General features: G+C 30.3%; 1 long non-coding RNA gene across 2 annotated transcripts; it reads right to left on the reverse strand.

The window, feature by feature from the left end:
* Nucleotides 2,489–4,846, reverse strand: LOC108663314. 2 transcript variants are annotated; one of them, XR_001929268.1, is made up of 3 exons: nt 4,756–4,846; nt 3,899–3,973; nt 2,489–2,521 (listed from the first exon to the last, which is right to left on the reverse strand). It is a non-coding gene; the product is annotated as an uncharacterized LOC108663314 (long non-coding RNA). The 2 variants fall into 2 exon arrangements; XR_001929267.1 differs by lacking the exon at nt 2,489–2,521 and adding an exon at nt 2,793–3,016.

Genomic DNA, 9,685 nt, shown 5'->3' on the forward strand with positions numbered 1-9,685 from the left:
TTTCACTTACGAAATATTTTATCCTAAACTACTCCTTTCGTCTTTTATCACTTTTAAACATTTTAATTGACCTCAATTTACATTCAATCAACTTTATTTATCACCATATCAAAGTATGAGGTATTTCAGAAAATGACAATGTAATGATGTTGTTTATATAATAAATGAACATATACGTCTTTCAACGTAGATAGTTGTTTCCTTTCACAATATAACTATTCAAAAAGCTATATTTAATAAGGTAAATATTCACAACTTTTCAATCATAATTTTTCATTAATAAGCACTTTTCATAAATAGCTTTATTATTTAACTCAAAAATTAAAATAATAAAAAATTAATTACTTATTAATATTTTAATTCAAGAGTCCAAATACCATCATTATCAAACTGTGTAACATGCATTCGAAGTTGTATTTTGGTTCATTCACCTAGTAGCAAAATAAAAGGGATTGATAGATATTTGGCATCTAGATCTTACAAATAGTACGAAATTTGCATTGAAATTAGCTTGTGTCACGAATCGTCCTAGTCCCAAACCAAGCTTCAATATTTCCATTCCATTACTTGTGGTTGATATGTTTGAGTGCCTAAAAGTTTGTTGAGAATTTGAAACCCTAAAGATTTTAATAATGTAGCTTATGATAGCAATTTTGGCTTTTTATTGCTTTGAAACATGATATTAAGTATTCACAACCTAGAAAAGGTCATCCAACTATAAGTTGTAGCTTGATATAGCAATTTTAGCTTAATTATGTCTTGTTTCATGTCAATGGTTAGAAAATAGAGTTTTCGCCAAGCCTTTTGAAGCTAGTTTCACTATTTTTTCCATTACTTACTACATAAGTAGATTATATTATGGTCAGAAAAAGAAAAAAATGAATTGGTAGACACTTAGCCAAGGTAAAGCCAAGGTGTCACGGTTTCAGAAAGAATCGTGAATCTCACATTGATTGCGTATTAAAGTGAAACTAGGTATTTAAGAGTTCACAACACTTTCAACTTCGAAAACGCTTTTTGTATGATAAAATCATGAGACCCAATAGGTCAAAGTGGATAATACCTTACAAGGTAGTGTGGACCGTGACAATTGGTATTGGAGCTAGCTCAGTGGATACTAACAATATATCACTGAGGATAGTAAAACCTTGTTGGAGTGAAGGGAGGATGTCATGGTCCTAGAGGGAAGCCGTGAATCCCACATCAACTGTGTACTAGAGTGAAATTAAGTATTTAAGTGTTCACATCACTTTCAATCTAGGAGATTCATTTTGTGGGTCAAAATTGTGAAGCCTAATGGATCAACAAAGACAATACCTTGTAAATTGGTGTAAACTGTAATACAAGGTATGAAAAGTGAGCTTATCGAAGCTAAGGTGAATTAAGATGCTTCCTTTGGCTATGACCTAACTTGAGCACCTTAAAATTTAGGTCTTTTAAAATGAAACTCAATATGAATAGCAAAGTCGAAAACGCAACCAAGGAATCAACTAATGAATGCCAAATACAATAAAATAAAAAAACTTGGCATTAATTCTTCAAAGAAGAATCTATTAGAACATTTTCCACACTATTGGGCATCTAAACAGTAATAAAAAAATTAATTTCATGTTATAAAATAAAATTTTATTAAATTTTAATGTAAATATGTAACAATAAGGATAAAAAATCATAAATTTTTTTGTAAAATGGATAAAAAAATTTTAAAATAAATTATAAAGAATTTAAATGTGATGAAAGGTAACAATAATTATAACTTGATTATAATTTAACATTAATAAGTAAAATGCACCTTAAAGTTTAAATTAACTTGCTCAAAATATTGACGTAACTGTGTAAAATAAAAACAAAAGTTATATCAGTTATCATAAAATAGAAAAATTTAGCATTTAGTTTTTTTGTAAAAGATTTTAAAGTAACTTTTATTCCTTAAACTAACTACAAACTTACACAAAAAACTATAATTTTACACAATTAAATCAAATATTAATGTTAAAAATAATATTTTTTAAATCTTAAAGTAAAACATGTAAGATTAAGGATAAAAATACATAATATTTGAAATAAAAAGGATAAAAAGTGTAATAATCAATTTAAAATAAATTATAATGATTTTAAACTCAATGGAATGTAACAATAAGTATAACCTAATTATAATTTAGCGTAAATAAGTAATATATACAGTAAAATCATAAAAGAATCTTTTTAAAATCTTGACGTAGATTTGTAAGAATAAAAGTAACTTAGTTTTTTTGAAGATATTTTAGAAAGTTATTTGTACCCCTCAAACTAGCTACTAATAATGCGTACACAAAAGTTATAATTTCATGCAATTAATAAAATATTAATATTAAAAAATTAAAATGTAAACGTGTTAACTTAATGTATAAAAGTACATAACTGTCACGACCTAGTACTCCCCTAGAGCTCTTGACAACCGCCGCGATGTCCAAATAGACATACCTTACCCGAAATGTCAACCGAAACCTCGCAAGGCTCTAGCATCAATTCTCCGCCTCCCCTGTGAGTAGCAGTTACTAAATATCATATTTTAAAGGAATATAGACTATTTTCAAGTCAAAGACAATTAAAAAGTAATTTCTACAGCATAGGGGTATTTTTGTCATTTTACTCGAAAATTTCGAAACCTGCTAAAAATATAATATATAAATGAAAAATATACATTTCATATCTAAAAATAAATTTCGGTATCTAAATCATCCATTTAAAGTGAAATTATAGCTAATCAAACTAAATAAACATATTGAATAAAATATTTCATTTTTATATAAAACAATATTTATAAAATTCTACGTAAACAGTTAATGAAAAGTAATAACAAAATAAATTCGTATATAAAATAGCACATTGCGCCAAGGTATACAAAAATATTCTACAATGACATGTGAACCCCAAAATAACAAAAATAAACACGACTGTAAACCCACGATTTCTAAGAGTGTAAATTCAAAAGTAAACCCTCGACAAAATCAACGGTCTACAGATTGCCTTGAGCCTGAAATGGGTGAAAGAAGGGTGGTGAGTTTTTATAAACCCAGTGAGTAAGTAAAGATCATCTATAACATCTAAAACCGAGTAAATGGAGACAATTAAAACATCTCATCATAATATAATTCATAACATTAAAACTCATTTCAACCCATATAAAACAGTTACATTTCATTAAAAAATCAACAAGGCTTATGACTCTCTTAAAAACTTGGCTTGTGCCAAAACTCGTACTCGGTGACATCTTGCGCAGGGCATCCAACCGAGTCCGCCAAGGTTGTTAAAATAACATATACACATAAAACATGTTTTTACGTTTAAAAACACAATCGTTCCTTGGCGTTGGCTGAGTTTCACCCTCTCATACTAAGGTAAAATATAACGGGGTTTACGGTGCCCCTCTAATAAGCCGGTCCACGAAAACTCGCCCACTGCAGTAAGCTAATCAATTACCCCACCAAATCAATAAAAATTTCGACAATATGACATGGCTAATATGTTATTACCCAGCCTATCGAGGTAAAACAAAACAGTTCATATATTCCACATAAACACAAATCCAGCCATTCATGTCATCACATTGTCATAAGCTATCAATTCAAACCATATATTAATTTCAAATCCCGTTATGCCGAAACATTCATTACAAAGCAGGGTCGGCATAACGAACAATAGCCAATATATATATATAATACAAGTATATAGTCTCCACTTACTCAATTTTCAAAACCAGCATTCAATTTCAAAACAATTTATGAGCCTTATTTCATTTAACCAACACTTCAGTTATAAAACATAATAGTTTACAACCTAAGTTCATTATTCTTTAAAATCATAAAAACGAGTATAAACTACTTTAGATAGTTAAGATGATAGTTTGATTACTCACAATAACGGGAGTATTCCTACTCTTGGTCCTCGGATACGATATCCTTACCCTTACCAGAGGGTTCACCACCTATACCTAATACACAATAAGTAATTCAATACATTTGTGCCAAACTGTTATAAAACTATTCCAAGCTATATATGAATGCATGAAATTGAATGAGAAATGTTCGAATAATCACTTAAAGATGGTGTTTTACATAGGTTCAATTGTTATTGGACTGAAGTGGTATTCGACCTAACTTGCACTATACACTGTTTAATTAGCCAAAACATTCGATTCAATTCCAAATAGATTCATTGCACTTTCGATATTCCAAATACACCCAAAGTACCTCAATGAACTTGATTATAACTTAAATGATCACATCCGAAACTCATTCAGATTCTGAACTAACGTGCTAATCAGTGTCAACACAGTCTAATAAGTCCATATATATCATTAGAAATCAAATTCAAGTCCATTTACCATGATTTTCTCGTTATCGTTTAAGTCGTTTACTAAAGGCACTATACTTTTCGATAACCATTGTCGATATCCGACACCATAAATCATCGAATACAAGCTAAATAATATGAAATATAACAAAATTCATCATCAATATATCCCCTATTAAATTCGGCCAAGGAGGGTTTAGTGAAGGACATGTGGTTTTCTTGCTTGTTTTTCATATTGAATATCACAAAACAACTAAAAACACCTAGATAGCATGAAATCTAACAAAAACCATCATCAAAACCTGCCCCCCTTGATTCGGCCAACATGACTTCCTTCATGAAAATTTGGGTTTCAACCATAGAAAATGAAAAAGAAAGCATGGGAAAGGTAAATCCTAAGCCAAAATCGTGAAATCTTACCTTAGATCGCGTCATTTTTCGGTAACCGATGAATTTCTCTTGAATTTTCTTCCTCAATGGTTGTTTCTATTATTTGCCCCCTTTTCTTTGACTTGCATGGCAATGAAAGAAGAATTGAGAAAGGTTTATGCTAGTTCATAAAGAAAATTATAAAAGAATTAAAACTTGACATGTGTCGACGTGTGATTGGTTCATGATTAAAACTTAACTATTAAGCATTATCTTACCACCACATATAATACATTAATTATCCAAAGTATAAAAATGATAATAGGTGAAATTCATGGGCTTGACAAGTGTCATGGTGGTGTAAAATTTCAAAAATTCTAATTATGTCTTCATGGACACGTGAAATGACCGTTTTGCCCATATGCTTGAAAAAATGTCGAAATTGAAATTTTTCACTCCAAATCAATTCTCAAATTCAAATTATACTCCAAATAGTCAAACTTGATCAACAATCTCGTCCAACATTCCAATTTTTGCCCTCGAGTGGTAAAATAACCATTTTGCCCCTACATTATAAAAATTTCCGATTGAATTCCAAATTAATTATCGAACTCCGAATCACCATTTTAAGACATTCTAAGGTTCAATAACTCTCAAATACATCCTAAAGTCTCTCTTTGGACTAGTTGGAGGTTTTAATCTACTTAATTGTACCACTAGGTACGATACCGACTTTTAACGATTTTTCGAGACATTCAAATATGCAGACATACTATCAAGTACATGAATGACATGGAAAGTATATAATAGAGCTGGGCTTGACAACTAACATGGCAAAAAATTAACAAAAACACCTTAACCCTAAATTGAATGAGATTGACATAAAAATTAAGAGGAAAAGAGCAAAAAAAAAAATCAATAAATAGTATAGTGAGCTTTCCAACGCCATCTGAGAAGTATGCTACTCAACATCTTTCTTCTGCTTAAAGGACCCAAATACAACAGAAAAATCTAGAAGCATCAAGCTGTAGTGATAAAGGCAGGGACCCTTCTGAAGGATTGCCAATCTTGGGCATTTATTTTGAGTAGGCTTCTTTACTTCCTCTACTTTATAATAAGCTTTGCTGCCAAACTTCTAATGTAGAATAGCCTTAGGTGTAAGAGTTGGCTTTTTTAGCGTGTGTGCCAATGATCCTCCAGTTTCCATGCAAACTCCAGGTGTTTGAATAAATTAACTAGGAAAAAGAAAACGTTCAACAAAATACTAATTTATCTCATATGTAAATAAAATGCCAAGAAGAAATCAATTAAAGTTGCAATTCACCAATGACACAATTTGTGCAAGCAAAGAGCTAAACATGAAATTGACACGCTACAAGAATAACAAACTAACTGCAAATTAATGTTTTTATATTTGATTCGAATCCAAAAAGATTCATATAGAAGCCTAAGAAAACTTGCACTTCAATTATTTTATTGAAACAATAAAAGTGAAATTTGAGGGAAATATTAAGCAAATGAGACACTCATAATATTATTGAAGTGATAATCAAAGGGAGTAAATATGGTACCTCCGGAGCTAAAGTGGCGTCTGTATACGTATTGGAGGGAATTTCTATTTCACTTTTGGGCTCCTTTTCCATCAATATGAGTTACTTCGGTAGAGAGTTTGAGCTTTTTGTTTGGGTAATTCAAGCAATGGGGAGAGACTGAAAAGATGGGTTATGTCACATCAGTATTTATGTCACATTAATATTAATGTGATTATATCGCATCAATACATAGTTAATAATACATGAATAAAAAATATCACATTAATTTAATCAAAACATTACATTAACATATTTAACAGTTAAATTTAATAATATTAAAATTATAATTAAAAATAAAAAATTAATAAAATAGAGGGACTCAATTTATATAAACTTTTATATAAAAACTAAATTTATATTTTTTTTAGAATACAAAGATTAATTTTTATATATATTTTTAAAATACACAGATCAATTGCATAATTTAATCTTTTTAAAATAACAAAAATAATTATGTAGTAATGCATCTAAAAAATATAATTATTTTAAAAAATAAATTATACTAATCATCGTATAAATTTATTCAACAGAATTTAATCTCAAGCGGATAATCAACTAATATTAAGAAAAAAAATCTCATGTATAGACCCTTCATGATCTAACAGTTGTTTTTAAAGAGATATTTTAGATTTTTCACATCTCTCTTCCTTTTGTTTTCTCTTCTTGGGTCTTATCGCCACTCGGTCACTTTTTTATTGTGCTTGACTAGGTATTTGTAAGGTTATCTCTTGTGATGTTTTATCTCCGCTTCTGGTTGAGATATTGTAGGAGAGATGTCAAATGTTTTATCTATTACAGTGAAAATTGATACTTTAATTGATTACATGTTAATTTCAAGATCAAGCCACATTTCACATCATTACTCTCAAATGAGGTATCGGGTACAAAAAATACAAAAATAGAAACTAAAAATACGAAAAATATAAAAAAAGTAATGACTGAAAAGAAAATGGAAAAAGGTAATCAACTCGAAAACAACCCGTTCTCCAAGCATCAAGCACACAAGAAGAGGAAAAGACAAAAAGAAAAATCAGTAAAAGAAAATATGGTTTTTTTTCCATTTTGAATCGTTGAAGGGTTCGATTTCTTTTCTAGATCTAGGGAAATCAAGTCATTTACCAAAAACTTTCTCTAATTAAAAGGACGAGTGGCTCGAAAGGAGTCACGAGATGTATTTTGGGCAAAACTCGGCAACGATGAATGGCAGTCGGTGATAGTCCGACGCCAGGATCTAGGCACGAAAAGGGGAGGGAAACCTAGAGAGAAGACGGGGAAAAAGAAAAAAAAAAAAAACTTAAAAAAAAAATATTTTGGTTATTTCATAGACCAATGAACGACATCGTTTTGAGGGTTACTTTGGAGCATTAAAATGATGACATCTTATAAGGCGGGAAGAAGGGCGGTTCCAGTCAACCTGACCCGTGTCTCTGCACCACTCAAGCCCACGAGTATGGGGTCTTCTTTGATTTGTGTTTTCAAACTCATTAAAGTGCGTATTCTTTTACCCAATTTTTCCTTTTTTTTTTTTGAGTTCTTTAATTTAATTTTTTTCCATTTATGTATTTAATTTCTTTCTTTCATATAGATCCAAATTTGAAAAAAAAAATGTCTTTTAAAAATTCTATGAATAATAAGAATAAATGACAATAATTTTTTTTTATTTTCATTATTTATTTATTTGTTTGTTTTTGTACATAAAAATTTTTAGAAACAATAAAAATTATAAAATTGAATTATTATTATTATAAACCTTTTAAAAGATAATTATAAAAACAAAAACATGTTTAATCATTAACTACTGTTTATAGAGTGTTCTAGGCTTAAAAGAGTTTAATTTGGGTTGTAAAGAGTATTAATTGTTGCTGCTTGCTGTCCAGGTAGTTGGTTGTTCACTATTTGACATAGTTTTGATTTTATACTTTTTCCATCCAAGTAGCTCAATAGACGATTCGAGAGAGGATTTATCTCTCTAGATATTTACATGCCAACAGTGATGTAGTTGCTTTTGCTTAATTTTTTTTGTTAATTAATTTTTATATTTTCTCTCATTCAATTTTTGATATATTTTGTATTGAAAACTAATTTTGTACATTTGGATACCTTCCCTTGTTTCATTTTTTTATTTTTTCCTTATTATTAACAAACAAAGATGTATTCTTCAATCTACAAAAATCATGATATTAAACATAAAACAGATGTTATTGTGTTTAAATTATTACAAATAATTTTATTTTTGTTGGTTGAATAAAAATTTTTTTTTATAAAAAAATAATTTTATTTTAAAAAAAATTTGCGTACCCGATTACGTAGCACGCACGGATCCTTTTCTAATTGTTGTTAGAATGATTTTAGGGAGCAAGAAATCAACGAAGAAGCAACAAAAAATGAGAGGCAGAAATGAGGATCCATCTGGAATATTTTCCCATTTGCCAATACCCACAGCCCAGACAATGTTCGTTGTTCGAAGCTTTCCACGTTTCAATCCGTCGTGTTTACTCCCCTAAGTACAGATTCTGGCAGACGTCGTGAAACACAACAACATTTTTCAACATTTACGTCCGTCGCTATTGCCACCCTCCTTTTCTCCAAATATTTACAATTTAAGGACTCTTCCGTGGCACTCGCTTTCTCAAGTTTTTCTACAGAGGATCCCCCAAATGCCATTACTTTAATGGGAATTTAGACTTTTTTATTTATTTGGGTTATTTCGAACCAAGAAAAATGGCAAAGGTGTAAATAATGAACAAGAGGAGGGCATTCAAAAAGTAGGTGTCAGTTTAACAGGCATCCCGTCGCCCTCGCTTCATTCAACAAAAACTCTTCATTTTGGTGTGTTTCTGTCTCTCTCTCTCTTTCTTTCGACTCTCTCGAACAGAAACTCTCAACAAAGCTTTTCCCTTTCTCTCTCTGCCTTTTTTTTAGTCTTTTTTGGATATTTGGGAGAATACAATTTGCCAAACCAATCTCCAATAACCAAATCAAAGAAAGCTCGTTTCCTTTTTCTTTTGTTTGTTAAGAGAACAACGAGATAAAAGAAATGGCTCTCAAGTTGAATCCAATGATCTTGCCTTCAGCTCGCAAGCTACCTGGTCATTCCAATACTTTTAGATCTCTCAGGGTCTCCATGGCATCTACTCTCCATTCCACTCCTAAGTCAGTATATATTTTTCCCTTTTTAAATCATGGGGAATTCTGCTTTTTATTTTACCAAACATGGATTTTTTTTTTTTAACATTTGGATTGTTTCTATTCAATGCTGAAATGAACTTAAAATTTCTGGATTTTTTTTTCTGATCTCGTGCATTTTTTGTCTTCCGATTGTGGTCTTGTGCATTGGGATTTTTGTCTCTTTTTGGGAATCCATGGAGGTTTTTTTTTTTTTTTTGGGT

The sequence above is a fragment of the Theobroma cacao genome, chromosome 9 (assembly GCF_000208745.1).
Source record: "Theobroma cacao cultivar B97-61/B2 chromosome 9, Criollo_cocoa_genome_V2, whole genome shotgun sequence".
Taxonomy (NCBI): Eukaryota; Viridiplantae; Streptophyta; class Magnoliopsida; order Malvales; family Malvaceae; genus Theobroma; species Theobroma cacao.